The sequence below is a fragment of the Lissotriton vulgaris genome, chromosome 2_1, assembly GCF_964263255.1.
Source record: "Lissotriton vulgaris chromosome 2_1, aLisVul1.2, whole genome shotgun sequence".
Lineage (NCBI taxonomy): Eukaryota > Metazoa > Chordata > Amphibia > Caudata > Salamandridae > Lissotriton > Lissotriton vulgaris.
Window position 1 is genome coordinate 1,244,452,386 of NC_141687.1, and position 18,502 is coordinate 1,244,470,887.

Below are 18,502 nucleotides of genomic sequence, written 5' to 3' on the forward strand. Positions count from 1 at the left end.
CTCTAACAGTACATATCCTGAAATTTAATTCATTTCAAAATTCGTTTTTAAACACAGCATATAAATCAATTGTATACCTGCATTCATGAAGAAATAACTAAAAATGTCCTTGAGACACATGAAAGTGTTTTCTGGAATGCCCTAGCACCATTTTTGGGACACTATTAACATGGCTAGGTAACTCCCATAATCAAAATCTAAATTTGCCAAGCACAAGTGGGACCGTATTTACAAGACACTTGCCCCATGAGGAACACTTTACATTTTAAAAGGCGAACACAACATCTTAGACACTCAAATACCTTATAAATATGGCCCAAAACAACCTATAAAGCTCTAGCAGTACATATCCAGAAATGTAATTGATTTCTTAAATCGTTTTTAAAAGCAACATATCTGTTTCAGCTTACATAACAGACCATGAAATGGCCTCCATGTATTACAATATCTTGTGTTACTGCATGCCAGAATGTTACACCAAATATGCAATTATAATTTCTCTATGAAACTAATTCTATTAGTATATCACTAGAGACAAAACCACATTTTAAAAACACAGCTTTCTTCATCATTTTCTCCTTAAATCATACTATTCTCTATCTAAATTAAATAAATCTTTTCTCACCTTAGCAAATATTTTTTGAGTTTTGAAAACAGTCTCAGAAATACACCAAATTGTCTTCAGCAGAAGAAAAAGGATGCACTCCAAAGGCTGCAGCTATTGAAAGCACAGAAATACAGATATTCTTTTCACATATCTCTCATATTAGCCAATCATACCTCTTCCCTCACTTTTTTCAAATCAAAACCCTTCCCCCCTCTGCCCTGTCTGCCTTGTTTCCATAGCAACCACCTCCTGGAAGACCTCTCATGTTTGCAAATTCACACAACAATGTTTCAATTGAACTCTGAACTCTCAGTGCACCTGCGTATCCAGTGCAATCTTTCATTAATTGTTTCTTCCTTGACCATTCAAATTACATCTTTCAAAGAACACATCCATGCACCCTAACTTTCTGTTTTCCGAAATGGAAATGCACCAATCACTGCTAATGAATCATTAGCATAGTAAAACCACAGTTTTTTTTCTTTAGAAACTCCTACTGTTTCAACTGCCCTTTCATTACCACACTTCATCTGACTGCAGAACAACCTTCTTCCACCATGTTTAACGTCTGGATTGTTGGACATAGTTACATCCACTGGGCTCAAAGGTATGCTGAGAGCAGAAATTTACACAACCTCAATTTACAAGATGTGGAAATTAACTGGTTGGGCCAAAGAGGATTAAAATGTCACCAATTGATTCCATTGGTGAAAACCTTTATGCATTTGCCAAAACCTGACCTGTTAATAGTGCACTGTGGAGGTAATGATTTGGGCACTTTGACAGGGGTAGGTCTGGAAATGCTTTTAAAGGACACCTTGGAGCAATTAATGGCACTTTTTCCTCAAACTGCCTTGGTATATTCCAATATATGCCAAAGACAGAAATGGAGGTGGTCCAACCAATTTTGTCCACAAATTGAGAAAGCGAGGAAGCATGTAAACAAATCTGTTTCAGCTTACATGAGAGACCATGGAATGGGCTCTCTGTACAACAATAACTTGCGTTACTACATGCAAGATATCTACAGAGGAGATGGAGTTCACTTCTCAGATGAGGGCAACAGAATTTTCATTCTGAATTTAAGACTGTGCATTGGTACCTACTTATAAGTACCTAAATGTACCATAAACCCAAAAGCTCTTCTCAGAGCTACCCTACATCTGATCACTCACAATTATTATTTTTCTCTAACTTTTTTCACTAATTTTCCACAAAATTCGCTCCCCGGAGCGCTACCCGGTTCGCTAACCGAAAGCTAACCTCGCGGAATTTTTTTAAAAAAAGTTTTTTTTCCCGCACATATAAGCCTCCTCAGCCACGCTCAGAAAACCTAGGGGGTCAAGATAAGTCTACCATGACCCCTTCTACCCATTCTAAACATTATTTGCCCTCCATCTTGTATCTTAATGCGAACGAAACACAAAATGGTGGACTCCCGTGACGCTTAAGGTTCGCTAACCGGGCAGCTTCCCGGAAAGCGGTCCTAAAAAAAGGCGAGAAAGTAATTTACAGAAAAACGACTAGAGACACTCTCACCAAATATAGATTAGCTCATACTACATAACAATCCCTTCCATTCTCACAAATTTCATTGAAATTCCATTTAGCCATTTAGCCTGTAGACCTCTCCAAGTACCGTGAGGTAAATTACTTCACAAAACACATCTGAATTGTTGGAATTGACAACCAATGAAAATGTTACTTTCATTTTCTACTTTTATTACCTGACATTTGATTGGTTATATACCTGTATATATATAAAGGGAGAGAAGGAAACACAGCCATTTTGACTACTACTTCTTGTTGTACCTCCTATTTCAAAAGCTTCAAAAAACTTCAACTTCTTTGTGAAGGTAAGTTATAATTTAATATATTGTGCACTATGACTTAATATAGTAGACTTTTTCTGCTAGATATACACTATCCCTCTGTAGTACTAATGTATTTAGATAGACTTCTCTGTTATAGTTATCAATGGAGTAAGGCTTGTCTTGGTTAAATCACATACACTTTTTTATAGTCCTATTTCCACTCTCATACTATACACTGCCAAAAGATAAATTCACTGATAAAAACTGCCTATCTAAAATTAATCCCAACAGTGCCCTATCTCTACTAATATATATTTTCTTATTCAAAATTTCAGGCAAAATGGAAGGCGAACAACAAGTTTCATTTTCGATTGAACTGAAGGAGAACAGCCAAGACAAACTTGATGACTTTATGGATGACAGTAGAGACCACGAACTTCTACAATGTGTTGAAGCAGTAGACAACTTGCTTCAAAATGAAAAACAATTACACCCTATAATAAATTATGACATTTCTGACAATGAAATGTTAGAAAATTTAATAAAATATGAAACACAATCATAATAAAAAAAAAAAATAAACAAAGAAAACAAAAAAAAACAAGAAAAACAACAAACAATTAACATACAGTATTAGAAAAGTCTTTCATTCTTTTATCCATAAAGTTCGCTGCCCAGAAAGCTATCCGGTTCGCGAACTTGGCGCTTACCACGCAAAAAAAAATTTTTTTTTTTGGACCCTCTAGGCCCTTTTAAAACCTCCACATAAAACCTAGGGGGTCAACGAGGATCTACTATGCCCCCTTATGGTAATTTCCCCCTTTGTTTTGGCCTCCTCTTGTCTCTCGATCCTACCGAGAGACAAGATGGCGGCCGCTCCGGACTGTTTAGAATGTTGACAGACACCGGAGGGCCAATCAGCTTCTCATCGCAAAGTTCCGTTACGCGAAAGGTTCGCTAACCGGATAGCTGCCCGGAGCGCTGTTACAGATATATATCTTGATTTAAACGTTAATTTCTCAAAATCCATTGAAGCACATATATTGAGACCTAGCAAAGGCACATCAGGCTAACAGTCCCTACAATTTTGCCAAGTTTCGTGAAAATCCATTCAGCCGTTCGGGCTAAAAGTGAGTCCAACCGCCCTATGGAAAATAACATGGGAAAAACGCGTTTTGGGACCCCCCTTTTTTCTCGGCCCCCCCTTGACGAACCCCCCCCAAATTTCCAGGAGCTGCTCAGAAACAAAATGTGCCATTTTCCTGAAAATTTCAGCCAATTCCGTCCACAAACGCCAAAGTTATTAGGCATAGAATTTTCAAAAGTCCCATAGAGAAAAAATCCTAACTATATATACCTACTGGCGATCGCCAGTAGGTAATATATATATATATATATATATATATATATATATATATATATATATATATATATATATATATATATATATATATATGAGACCTTTTCGCTGATAGATGTAAGAGTCAAAAGTTAAAATGGTGGTGTGTAATGTCATTAATGGAAAGTCCTCGCTCTCCCCGTTTGAGAGCCGCGCTTGGTATGGTCCACATGCGGCATCATCAGAGGTATGAATAAAGAATGCATGCGTGCTGCAGTTGGTACGCAATGAGAAATACTTGAGCCTGTGTTTGTGTCTCATTTGTGCAGGTTCCCCGAAATCTAGGCACAGGCCCTTTTGCACACAATATCGTGAAATAATCACACACCATACAACTATGTAGCATAAAAGACCATTTAGTAGGGCAGGTTTGCAAAATATTTAGTGAACCTCAAAACAGCATTACCATCAAACATTCTGAAAGGTCAACCCCAACAACTGGACCAAATCATTCTCTCACAAATACACAAAGAACATATCTGGGTAAGCCCTCTGCAAAACCAGCTTTGCCAAGAAAGTCAACAATTGTCCCAGCATATCCTCCTCTTGCCACACCATAGCATCTCATGCCGGCTGCTGGGCAATCCCAAACTCCGTCCATAAATTTGCTGGTCCGCATATTTTGCTGCACAATACACAAAAGAGTGTACAACAATTCACGTCGCCAGCTGTATTCCTCCCTAGACTGCTTATGCACCCTAAGCTGAAAAAAAGTAATTACTAACGGGGGTGGTTCCTCTGCTAAGGCAGAAGAGCATCTCTCCACTGCTCTTGGAGTAGTGTAAAAAAAATAGAAAGAGACAATAACAGAAGATATTTCTGTTATTATTATTTCTAGTGTCAGCCAGGTTGGGCGGGCAGGGCTGGGCTCCTGTGATGTCTGGGAGGAGGAGTGGTTGCTGCACTCCAAAATATGAATGACTGCTTGGCCAACCCTCTAGTACCAGCCAAACAGTCCTGAGCACTCTGCATGTTCTCCACCAGGCTGCATTATACTACCTAGTAGGTACCATGCCCAGCCTTCCATTCCCGGCTGGGTGCCGAGCTACAGTGCTCAGACCAATCACAAGGCTGCATTGCAGCGTTGTGATTGGCTGAGGGGAGGGAGCCAGTGTGCTTCCTGGTTTTGGCCGGAGAGATGATGAGAGACGACTGAGGAGAGAAACGCGGCATGGAGTTGTTTTCTTTTGCTTGCATATTGTACCCCCGGGCAACCTCACCCCCACTCTTGTTCCCTGCCAGCCACTACTGATTAGTAATGAAGATGCCCCCAAACATGCATAGAACATTTCCTCATTTCCGGACATAACGCTCACGAACAACCTGATTTCACCCTGACTATCCTCCAAATCTGTTTCCAGTTCCATCCCAGTCACACCACTGCAGTTGCTGCCTTAATCCTAAACAGGTGCATCACCAAAGGTAGCCGGGTTCAACTCCAGTTTTCCCAGTGCCATGTGTAGTACCGCTAGTAGCTGCAACACAGTGACCCTCACTACCCAGCTATGGTAAAAGATTGCTTCTTGCCTGTGCCCTGCCCAAACATAAACCGTATGTCACTCCTTCACAGTGGAAGCCTCAGCTCTGCCCTCCTCTTGCAGCTATATCCACCTGCGCCTTCCTGCCTGATCAGCCTTGGACATCCTCAGCCATATCCCAAACTGTCCCTGCTCAAACTGGATCTCACCATGTAAAACACGCAACTCTCAAGCGGACCCTACCAATTCAGACATACTGAATGCACCAGCAAACATCCATACAAAGCACACCCGGAAAAGCGCCACCTCAAACCCATCATAACATTTGGGCAAAACATTAAGCAGGCCCTGCAACAATTCAAACGTGATCACATAGCGCAATGGAGGTCTTCCCACTCACTGCTCTCTGCCCAACCCTTTCAAGATCCTCCTCAACGGCTCAACTCTTGCTGGGTCAAGCCCCAGTACAATTTCCCATAGAAAGAATCTCCCGCCAAATTGCCCGCTATGGTCATGGGCGATAAACCTTTGACAATTAATGAAAGAACAAAATGTATCATTCTCCTTTCTTTGCCAACTTGATCCTGTATCATTAGCCTCTGTGTGTTTCCCTCAAAAATGTCAAACTTGTTCCACACCAGACAATAGCATCTCCTGGTCGATTCCACTAAAGACCTCTCCACCAACCCAATCACTCCCACATGCCAAAATGCATGCTGGTAAAGGTGTCTTGCTGTCCTCCGTTCCAGGTGCCAATCTGTGGAATCGTTGCCACTGCGAACACAAGGTAATGCATCCACTATATCATTCTTCACACCTGGCATGTGCTTAGCCCTGAAATAATGTTCAGTCTCAAACAGTCCAGCATTAAATGTTCCAACAATCGCAGCACTATCAGATCCCTGGCCCTCTGGCAATTTATCAATGCTACCACTGTCGTGTTGTCCACATTGAATAACACTTTTCTGTTAGCCAGCTTCACAGTCCACACTGTCAATGCCAGCAATAACAGAAAAAATTCCAGAAAGGCAACCAATGTGGTGGCCAAATCTCTGCACACCACCCGCCGTCCCGAACAGACCAAACCTACCTGCTCCCACCACATCAAAAACAATCTGCGCTTGCCCCACTGTGTTGTCGCCCAGGAGCATTATCGACACACCTTTGAAGTCATCCAAAAAAGTCCTCCATATAAAAGATCAGCTCTCATGGACAATGAAACATGCACTGTGTGGTGGGGTAACAGTACTCTAGACATCACCAAGCCTGATATCCTGCAAAAAGTTTGCCCACTGCTCACCACTCTGCATGCAAAATTCAAGAAACCCAACAGCTTCTGAACCTTCCTCAACTCAATTCTCCTCTCCCCAGTCACCTCATCCAAGAACTGTCAAATCTTCGGAGCCTTTGCTCGAGGCAACCGTGCCACCAACAATTCAGTGACCGTGTCAATGCCCAAAAATGACAACACCTTACTGGGGTCTTCTTCCTTTTCAGGAGGCATTGGAACACCCAGGTCCTCTGCTAACCTCTCAAAGTGACCCAAGGCACTGTGACACCCGTCTGACTCTTTTCTGCCCACAAACAAAAAATCCTCCAAGTAGTGGAATACCCGGCAGTGCCCAATCCTCTTGGTAACCCCCCGCCCCCTGCAGAAAGGTGCTCAAAGCCTCAAACAATGCACACGTGATGGCACAGTCCATGGGCAACACTCTGTCCATGTAAATGGCACCCCCAAATTGCATGCTTAACAATGGAAAATAGTCTGGGTGTATGGGCAGTAAACAAAAAGCCAAATTGCCATCACAGTTCGCCAGATCCCCCTTGCCACATTGTCTGACAATTTTCACACTGAAGCATACACCACGTTAGTGTGCTGTGTGGCAATGAAATTGTTCAATGAAGCTCCCACTGGCCACAACAAGCGGTATACCATCCTGAACTCCATCTCCATCTTTTTGGGCAAGACACCCAATGGGAATATGATCAAGTCTGCCAGGGGCCAATCAAAGAAAAGAACTACAATTCTTCCCTCCTCAACGTATTTCCTCAATTTGGTCTCCACTACCTCCAGATTTTCTTTTGCTGGCCGTACGTTGTCCGCCCACCTAAATCCCCTAGGGCCCTGGTAATCTACCCAAAAACCTTCTTTGTAACCTCATTCCAACTTCAAAGCCATCTTCTTGTCCGGGCAGACAGCAAGCCATGGGAGCAAATCCTCCAACCTAACAGTCATAGGAGTCCAGTAGGACCCTGATGTCCCCTTCCTCTGGTCACCCTCCACTATTCCGTGGGGCTGGTCAAGGTGAAAAAGTGAGTAATTAGGTGTCTCCCCCCACATCTCAAACACTGATGCTTGAACTTTCATGGGTGCCTCAAACAGAAGCCTTTATTTAAATTTCAACATGCCCAAACATTGGATCCAGTAGGTTTCAACACATACCCTGCCCCCTTTTGAGTGGGATGGGGCTGAAAGGACCTATACATGAAAGGAAGGCCTCTCGCTGTATGGGTAGAAGCCTTTGACTGTGTTGAGGACATCCATTGCATTCACAACGCTGAGCTAGATCCACCCACGGCTGCTCTGGTTGCTGCTCAGCCTCGTCTGAACTCTTCAACATAGCTCAGCCAAGCATAGCCCCCAAAATACATTTGCACCTCCCTAATGATGCCCATATACTTGAACAGTGCAATAGCCCTGCCTGCATGTTTCTCACAATAAATGCTGGCATACATTAAAAGGGCTGGCATCTAGTTTTCCTTGTGAAAGGGGAACCCTGGGTTGCCTCGCCAGCTCCCACTGCTCCTCTTTTGACCCTTCCTTAGCTTCAATGTCTCTGTGAAGTAATTTAAACAATTGTGGAAATAACACAGAGTGAGTGGGGAAGAATAAAGGGGTACGTCCTTTTCCCCTGTTAAATAATAGTTTAGAACAACGTGGAAGAACCCATTAATGAATCCTCCTACCAGAACGACTCAGTACCATGCACTGGAATGCAAGCGACCCAATAGGTTTGTAAGAAGAACCCTCACCCACCATCCTAGTTGGTGGCATGCTTCATCATTGGGTTCCCAGCTGGGATGCCAAATGCAACTTTCCTTACATTCCAGTGCACGGTACTGAGTCGTCCTGGTATGAGGTTTCATTAATGGGTTTGTCCATGTTGTTCTGAATTGTAATTTAAACAATCTATATATTTATGTTTCCATACCCTAATCTTAGTTTTTTCAAAAACGTGTGACCCTAGAAGCATTGCCAATCTCGTTTAAGGAAGCCTCTTCTTATGTGACCCCCTCTCTTTGTTCTTGTCTCCCTCTGTGACATCCAACCCTTTTGAGTCCTCCAACTGAACCTCCTTTTGTTGCTTGATCTCTTTGGGCATCTTCTGCACCCCAGTTGTGTCCTTCCATTTTTTTACCTCCACTCAAAGACTTCATCCCTGACCCCCACAGACTTACATACTTTTGAGACAGACCCCCCCTTCCTTCATGCACCATACTGACCACCAATCTTTATTACCCATGAAGGCAAACCGCCAATGTCCCATCAGTCTCTGAAATGCCTGCCTCTCGCCCCAGACTGCTCACCAGCGGTTCTTCCCTTGTCCATACTTGACTCCTGAAAGACACCTTCCTCTTGATTGCCTCAACTCTCCCTTTCTTCTGCGCCTCTGGCACCCTCATTTTTTCCCCCTCACACATTTCTCCATTCTCCCACTCATCACTGCCTTCATTGTAGTCTAGATTTAACTTATCCCCAACTGCGGCTATCTCACACACCACTCGCCTCGCACCTTGGTCACTTTGTTTCCCAGACATGTCACTCTTCAGCACATTGTAGTGCTCCTTGTGTGTACTGCTAGACCAAGCCCTCGGCATAGGGTGGGGCAACCCAGAACCCCCACCTCATCAGGCCAATGTCCAGGGGCCATCTTGCATCTTGACTGCATCACCAACTGATTTCTTGCCTGCTTTGTTGATCATTCAACCACTAGGCTGCACCAACCCGGTGGGCTCCCTGCACCACCCGCGCCTCGAGCCCACCTGTACTCTGTATGACACCTATAAACAGTGTCCTCCCCCACCATGTACTCTGGGCCTGTACCCTGACCCATCCACCACAGGTATGCCGTTCACCTTCTTCACAATATGGCCTTGGTCCCTCGCTACCTCCCTCTCCTTACACAGGCGCTCCCAACGCTCATAGATATCCCTAATGAGCTGACGTTGCTTCTGTATCCTTGCTTCCAAGTCCATATCCTGCTACCTGGTACGCGCCTCCTTACACAGCCTCTCCAGCAACTGCCAATCATCCCCACTTTGACCACTACCAAGCATATGGCCATGCCCCCGGTGCTGTTCTCCCACATTTGCCTGCTCTTGGTCTTCCCTTGTGTCTTTCTTTTGATGGGCAGGCCTGTCCCCCAGCGTGCAGGCAGTCCCAGCCCCTCTGGGCCTGGCCCATGGTTAAATGAAGGGGCCCATCCCCCCCAATTTGGCTGGAAACATGTATTCCACTTGGGGGCTCTTCATGAGGGCTGGGACAGCACTCATCTCCCCCCAACCTGACTGTACTAATTCTGTTCATATGCAGCCTCAGCACACGCATTAGTGCAGCCGCACCAGCAAGACCCCGCCTCCTTATCGTGTCCCTGATCTGCTCCCAGCCCTACTCCTTCACCATGTAATCATTTGGCTGGGAGGCTGTGCCACCTTCCTTAGTCCACATTCTCCCCTATTGGGGAGAACAGGCCACAATTGAGGCCGCTACGCCGCCCAACATGGCACGTGTCGAGCAGCTCATGCCCGTCCAGGCCTAATACACCAGGCCTATGTAAATCAGCTTACCCTGCTGCATAGAGGGGGTGCTGGACATTCGTCACCACCTCATTTTCCTTCGTGCCCCCGCTCATCTTGCGACCAAAAATCTCATCTTCCCTCTTTCACTGATGGTGCAGGAGTCAAGAAGAGGCTGTCCCCACCTCTCTCGACTCTTTAAATACTCTCCCTAGAAACCCACCCCTTTCCCTGTCCCTAATATCATGTCCGCATTACTGCAATTCCACTAAAATACCAGAGGGAAGACTAGGCGGCACCTGTTGCTTCCCCCGGGTCCCTCCAATGTGGCAACGAGGCCAAGACCTGTAAGGCCAACATTGCTTTTATTGGGCCCTCATTGCAACACCTGCTATGCCTGGCATGCCATGTTAAATCCCACAGCTGAAGATAATTCCTATCTGCTTCTCAGCCGCATGATAGCGGGACAGTCATTGTGCTTGTCTGCTGTCCCCTGGAAGTGCTCACCAGCACCATGACTGGCGGAGGTTCTCAATTTTGGGGAGACCATTGAAGGGGCCCATGCAGCTGTCACACATCCTCGGAAAGAGAGAAGAAGGCCTACTACCTGCACATCTCTGTGGTGATCATTCCATTGGCACATTTCCAAACGCTATGTTCCAGAGAGAATGCCCTTCAGTATGTGCCACCCAGCCCCATACCTACAAGTTAAGTCAAATATTAACTTTGTTCAATTTTATAAAATCATAAAAGTGCACACAATAAAAACAATACCAAACCATTTATGTAAAGGATGAAGATAAAACAGGCCAGGATACGCCCCTGCTTCACCCCTCTCTTCAAACTGGATGGCTCCTAACATTCTCCGCTAGACATATGCCTTCCAGAAACAGTAAGTCCCTCATTTAGGTCTTGCAAAAAGGACACCAATGCTGACTCAACCTCCATGGAACCCAGCATGTCCCAGAGATTAGCTCTGTTAATCTGAACAAAAAGCAGAGATGAGATTTGTGAAGGTCAAGTGGACAGACTCCCCCCACCCTTAACCCCTGTGAATTACAAAATCAGCATGTCCACCAGGGAACTAGTACGGTAGAAGGCAGTATTCCATTCTACTCCCCTTTCTTGAACAGAGGCACTTTACAGAGTGAAGGGGGATAGGAGCACACTGCCTCACCTCCCAGCACAGTTCGCCCTTTAGCAATCTCGTAAATGCAGTTCACAGTAAATGCTTACTTGAATATAAGCTGCAGTTTTTCACCAAAGTTGGTGCAGGTTAGTTCTGTAAATCTCTAGACACATGTTTTTGGACATTATCCTTTATTAGTAGAAATCAAAAACTAATTTCATCATTGGGTTGCTGAGAAATGAGAATGCCACAACCTGAAGATTCAGATAAAACAATATCATCTGACCCGGGACTGGTTCATTCAATTTCTGCACTCAAATGTCCTTTGTCCTCCCCACAGAAAACACAACCACAGTGCCATTTGCATATCCAAAGGCATCAACAATTTTTTATTAAAACGGGGCCACAGTATGTTTGATGCCAATGACTGACTACAGACAACTGTTCAGCTCATCAACATTTAACCCAACAGCTACTAAAATATATATGCCTCTGGCTGTTCCACCCCAATTGACCTCACTGGTGCTTTCATAACCAAAGTCACACACCAAAAGGAATCAATGGGGGCATGTTTCTTTAAAAAAAGACAGCAGGCATCATGCTACTCAGCTGCAGTGCAGCTGAGGTCTTAAAACTCGACACCTTTGCATTCCAAGTGCAGTAGCAATCCATCATATAGATGCTGGAAGAGTGCCAAAGTGCTCCAAAGCACTGGTTGTCTAAAAGAAAAGTAGTCAAACTCTACATAGATCACTCAATAGAACTGGTTGCCCTTTGCCATCAGAGGATTCCGTTTCATGTGTGGCGACAAGTGGAAAGACAACTGAAAAATGAAGCAGCTGGAATAATTGAGAATGTGGATGGTCCTAATCCATTGGGAAGGCCAAATAGTTGGTGCTCGAAAGCCAAAATAAACTGGTGCCAACCTCATATGTATGGATGTGTGGATGCCAAACATGGCTATCAAAAGAGAAAACCGTAAAACGCCCACAGTCGATTAAATTATAAGATAAATGGAGCCAAATGGTTCTATAAAATTGACCTAAAATATGGTCCTAAGCAAATCCCACTCAGAGAAGGGCCATGATACACAACCACTGTTAGACCTAGCCCTTTTTGCAGGACCTCCCCCAGATGTTTACCTTCTATTGCTGAATCAATTTTTGTTGACATTAGCACTCTGTGGACTTTTTTTTGCTAACCAGTGGTAAAGTGTGTGTGCTCTTTCCCTAAAACATGAAAGAAATGGTATATACCGGATTGGTAAATTTAATGCACATGCATGTCCCTAGTAATGGTACTACGTGTGCAGAGGGCCAGTAAATTAAATGTTACCAGTGGGCTCAACACTCTTGCTGCTACCAACTAAAGAAGTCTTTTTAAACATGTTTCAGGCCTGCCACTGCTGCCTATAGTGCAGTTTTAAACTTCCATTTCAACCTAGCAAAATAAACCTTTTCCAGGCCAAAACTTAAAAAAATAATCATTTAAGTCACCTCTAAAGTAGGCACTGAAGGCTCATAGGACAGGGTGCATTGTAAAAAGCAGGATATTTGTACTTACGTTTCTCATGTCCTGGTGGTTAAAAACTCCTAAAGTTGCTTTTCAATTTTGTAAGGCCTATCTCTCCCATTGGCTAACACTGGGTCACCTTATTATATGTAATAAGTGCTAACGTTGGATTGGGAGCAGATAGAGATATGCAGGTTACACTCAAATTAATTGTAATTTAAAATGCTCTTTAATTGTGGAGTTGGTTTTTAAGTCAACATTTTGAAAATCCCACTTTTAGAAAGCTGGATTTTCTTGTCCCAAACTTTTGTGCCTTTTGCCAGTGCTATAGGTCACATTACAGTGAGTGACTCTCCTGTTGGGCTTTGTCTATTGCTTACAGACAGTAACACAAAAGGTATTAGATGTGGACAGGTTGGGCCAGCCTGAAACAGTGACTGGGGAGAGGCTGCACCCAGCCCCACTTACACTTCAAAGGGTTTTTACTCCAGCACACACAAAGGAATCCAACACCAGACCTCCCCTGAAATTGCTCCCCTAGACAGTTAGAGTCATGACAGGGGAAGAACTTTCTAGAACCAGATGCTGAGTTGGGACAGGATCCCACACACAAAGGCTGGCAGCAAGTAAAATATTGGACCTTCAGACCCGCTCCCCAGAACACTCTGGACTTGTGGAAGTTACAAAAAAAGGACTGCCCCACTTCCAGGGTCAGTTGGCTAACCTACTGTGTGAGCTACAGGACAAGCATCCGAGGCTTCCCTGCAACTGCCTAGCTGACCTGCTGCAACTGGACCTGCCTGTACCTCCCTGAGCCCTGCTGACATCTGCTAGAGTGAGTCACCGATCCCCCAAGAGGTGTCTCACCCCAGTCCTGGACCCTTGACTGGCATCAGTGCTCACTCCTCTTGAAGAAAAGTTGAAAATTCTAAAGTTTGGGGCTCCTCGTGACCGCGAATGGACTGCTCACACCAAGATTCTGCTGCCAGCTGTGAGTGCCAATGTGGAGCTCCAGTGACACCTGCTCTTCGCCTCAACAGTGACTGTCAGAGATGACCAGTAACGTGAGACCTGCACTTCGGCTACAGCAACAACATCCTGCGATGACCATCCATGATGATAAGCCATCTCCTCCTTGTTGTCTCCTCTACCGCAATTGGAATTCTTTGTTCGCCACTCTATCTGGGGGCCAATATCTCCTCATAGTTGTCGATGACTGGGAAGATTGTTGTGTCAGCGAGCAGGTGAAAATGAAGTCAACGGGAAACCAACAGAGCAGCCCTCCACACACCGGAGCAGTATAGAAAATCTGTGACTATCAGCGTAAGCCAAGACAGACCTGAAGACAGCAGGGAGGAAAGCAGCAGGAGAGCAGAAAGACAGCAAACTGTGTGTGTCAATAGTGAACTCACTGGCTTCAAGCAGGAGAGCAGGAAAACGGGACCCGGCCAGGAACTGAGACGTTGCGGGACCCGGGAAGGACCTTGCCTGTCCAGACGCCTGCTGTTTGCCGTTGTGCTGTGGGGACCCGCTGGGAGAGCCATGCATTGCTTGCTGTGCCATGGGAGGTCCAGGGGAGAGCCGTGTAGCCCATACCACAACTCCCATCTCCCCCAGCAGTCAGCTACCGCTTCCAGGTTCTGACTCCCTGGCGACAAAAGGACAACCCCGGAGGAGGCTGGGCTGGGCCCCCCTCCAACTCCTTCATCTGCTATCAAGATCTGGACTTTGATTAGGCCTGGCTGATGCAGATGGGTAAAAGGAAATCTACCACAAACGGAGGTGAGTCATCTAACACCTTAGATGCCTTCCTTATAAGAGCCTCTGACGCTCTGAACAAGGAGATCTAGACTGCAGAGCGCAGACTATCAATGGGCGATTTAGCAGTGCCCGGCTACTCACCTGTTTGTACTAACAGTGAGCCTCCAAATGCATCTGTGGAAGACCTGTCTATTTCCTCTCCCCCTCTACCACCTAAGCACACTGTAACTCGTTCTAAATGTCACAACTATTTGGCTAACACTAGAGCTCACTCTCCCATTGTCTATGTTGAGCCGCCACCAAAAAGGAAAAAGGGGGTGTAAGATCAGTTACAAAGCCAACATCTGCTATTGTATCAGAGGTTGCACCAGCCTCCATACCTTCAATGCCTTCAGTGGATGCATTGCTACAGAAAAATGGAACTGTCTTTTCCTCGCCTATTACAGCCCCTTTCAGATAGGCTAAGTAAAATTGAGGTAACTCTGGAGTCCCTAAATCTAAGTTTCACAAGCACTAATGGTCGCAATCGGGTGGGGGCTAAGTAGATGTCCCTACCCTCTGAGCCTACTGTAATACCTCAGCATTCTTTAACTACACAGGACAGTGGGAGACCCAATAGCAAGGTCTTTAGGGCAAGAGGCCTGCAATCAGTAGGTATGAGTGTCGGTGAAGTTCGAAATAACCTTCTACCTTCAAATACTCAAGCCACTCACCACCTCACCATTCTTCCCTTCATCATTCGCGATCACAGGGGGCACCCAGCTCACCTCTACCATCTTCTTCACTGTCAGCGACATGCTCTAGAGATTCTGACAGTGAAGTAATAAATGGGACAAACCTTCCTTACGATTCAAGATTGGACCTTCCCCCAACTGCCTGTCCTAATGGTATAGTCCTGGCGAATGTCACGAAGTTATTGGACACTCAGATAGATTCTACGGATCAACTATATTATCAAGGCATGCCATTGGATTAGTAAGCACAGGGGGCCGAGGGGAGTTATTACTGTGTATCCTAATGGCAAGACGGGTGGCTTGGGTAGGGAATTCCAAAAAATGTCTCAGGGGGACTGCATGGTTGTTAATTTTAATTCGCACCATCTGATTCAGAAACGGTTTTGGTGCTTATGTGACACAGCTACACAGCAAACACCGATGTTTGCACTACCTCTTGGCTTCTTCTACAGACTGGACAGACGATCTAACAGGGCCCAATTTTTTTAAAATTCACATAGTAAAAACTATCAGGAGTCTCTTCACCTTGCCCCAGGCCGCCCTTTCACACACCTCCCATTAACAACTGTTTTAGCACCCTAACAGACCTGGATGGGTGTGATTGACAGGGGGGAATGGGACCTCTATTAATTTATCTCAAAGTCCTAGGGACCTGGGGCTCGATTCGCCTAAATTCAGGTGGCACTTGCTAACCATACACCTATTGACAGTGACCATGTCAAACTAGCTTCCTGGATTATCGCTGGACTAAAGTCCAAAGTGTCTAACTTAGATTGGTTAGTAATTATTAATAAACATGACCTGATTTGCCTCCAGGAAACAGGACCAATTTATCTAGACGGCTATCGCCCCTTCTATACTCCAGCCAGCCCGTCTGTTTCTGGACGCGCAAGGGGAGGTATCTTAACGTTGTTAAAAAACACTTTAAAATTAGTAGTCTTATCATTTTTTTATGTTTCTTCCTATTACCCCTTTCTTCATTTAAAAGAAACAAGTGGTGATACCATTCTTTTAATCCACTATTATAATAACAATTTCAATGTGAATATGAAAGAGATTGTTGATATGTTGGAAAGAGATGTTAATACTTTTTTTTAGAGTCTTAAGCAGCCTCCGAAAATCCTATAAGCGGGTGATTTTAACGCACATTGCAGCACTTACCCAAATAAAATAGTATGCGGCTTGTTTAATGATTTAGGTGATCCAATTTCCCAATTTTCACACAATGCCTATGGCGACGCTCTGAATAGAGTATTTTTTATTAATGACCTTGAAATTATGAATCCAATTGACCCCAGCTCTGGTTCACTAAAATATACCTTTGCATTGACCAGCCAGGGTTCAACCCTAGATTATTTATTGATTTCTTTGTCCCTGTGTAAATCTATCTCCAATATTACAATTACGGCATATGGATTCAGCGACCATCATGCCATAATCGCCAACTTGGTATGGAGAGGAACTGCTCTGAAGCAGATAAGACATATTAAGCCAGTATTAACAAGGAAAATGGGATAATCGTAAAATGGGAAATGATAGATAAAGTGACATTTCTCACAGGGGTGGTTTGCAATAGTCTTGATGATATTATGACCTGTCTGGCAGCAATCCTTGATCCAATACGGACAATACCAGATTTCAAAAGGATATTGTCAGAGGTTAAAAAATCAATAACTTGGGAAAGAGAAACCTCTAACAATCCAGGCCCTAAATGGTTTGACCAGTCCTGCACAAAGGCCCTTTTAAATTTACATTTAGCACTTCATCATGCGGCTCTCTCAAAAACCTCTAGGGATTTTCAGAGAGTCATTAATGCCCCATTCCTTAAACCTTTGGAAGATTCGAGCATCTCGTGCCATGTGGACCAGGATTCTTGGATCCACACTTTTCCTCGATTTTTAACTCTCATACAGAGGGGTTGGCTTGTCAGTTGCTATCAAATAGCCCCTCCAACAAATCTGCCCTTGTGTCTTAACTTACAGGAAATTAGATTGGCCCTCTCACAGTCCTTCACTAATAGAGCCCCTGGCCCAGATAGCACTCCAGTAGACCTTTTTATGGAGCGCCTGACCTGTGGGGCATGTGCTCACTAATGTTTTTAATGTAATAGTCGCAGTGGGTCCACTTGATTCGTGGAAGAGGTCTATTCTAATGCCAATACACCAATAAGGAGACAAAGCCCAGTACAAAAACTATTGTCCAATGTCTTTGCTAGATAGTACCGCCAAATTGATGGGTTGTGTCTTACTTAACAGATTAGAGGAATGGATCACTGACAATAACATCTTGATCCCGGTACAATGCAGGTTCAAAAAGGGGAGTAGTACCCACGATCAAAGCCTTAACATGACCCTACTAATGGCTAAGAATACTAAAGCAAAGCAGGAGAAACTATATCTGGCATTCATGGACCTCTCAGCAGCATTCAACTGAGTAACTCATCACCGTCTCTGGGAAATAATGGCAGATATGGGTATAGGGGATGCATTTAACCACCTTTATTAGACAGTTTTATTCTTCAGCATTGGCAATTGTGCACCACAGAAAACAGGGGGAGTGCTCTTGGTCATGCCCAATCTTGAGCGGAGTCCGCCAGGGGTGTGTTCTTGCCCCGTTCCTCTTTCCCATCCATACGAATGGGGTGGCAGCACCCCTGCTGAACTCCACCCCGGACTTCCCATTGATTAAGAATGTACACACCCCAGTTCTGCTATATGCAGACAATGCTGTCTTGATTGCTCGTACTGGCCGAGCCTTAGAACAACTATTAGGGATTTATGTAAACTACATGAGTAATCTAGATCTAAAAGCAAATGAGGTAAAGTCTCTTGTTTTAATAACTGGACGTAGAGAGAAGAGGCCACCACATTTTTATATAGAATGACGTGAATTTGCCCATACTGACACCTTTTCGTATCTCGGAATCACCTATGATAGAAAACTATCCTAGTCCAACATGATCATAACTAGAGACCTAGCACTGGAAAAAAAGTATAATAGCACTTAATTCCTTTACAAAGAAACTGGGTCCAAAGCCCCTTGAGATGATCAAAATATTTTATTCTGGCAAATCAATGTCAATGGCAACTTACGGGGTAGGAATATGGGGATAAACCAATGCCTGCTCTCCCCAGACCATCGAAAATTCCTTTTGGAAAAGACTCGTTGGCCTTCCAGCCAGCTGTTCTAACTTTTTATGCCACACCAAGCTGGATGTCCCTTATATTGACAACATAATTAGGTTGGCACCCATATTGTTGTAGCATTCCTT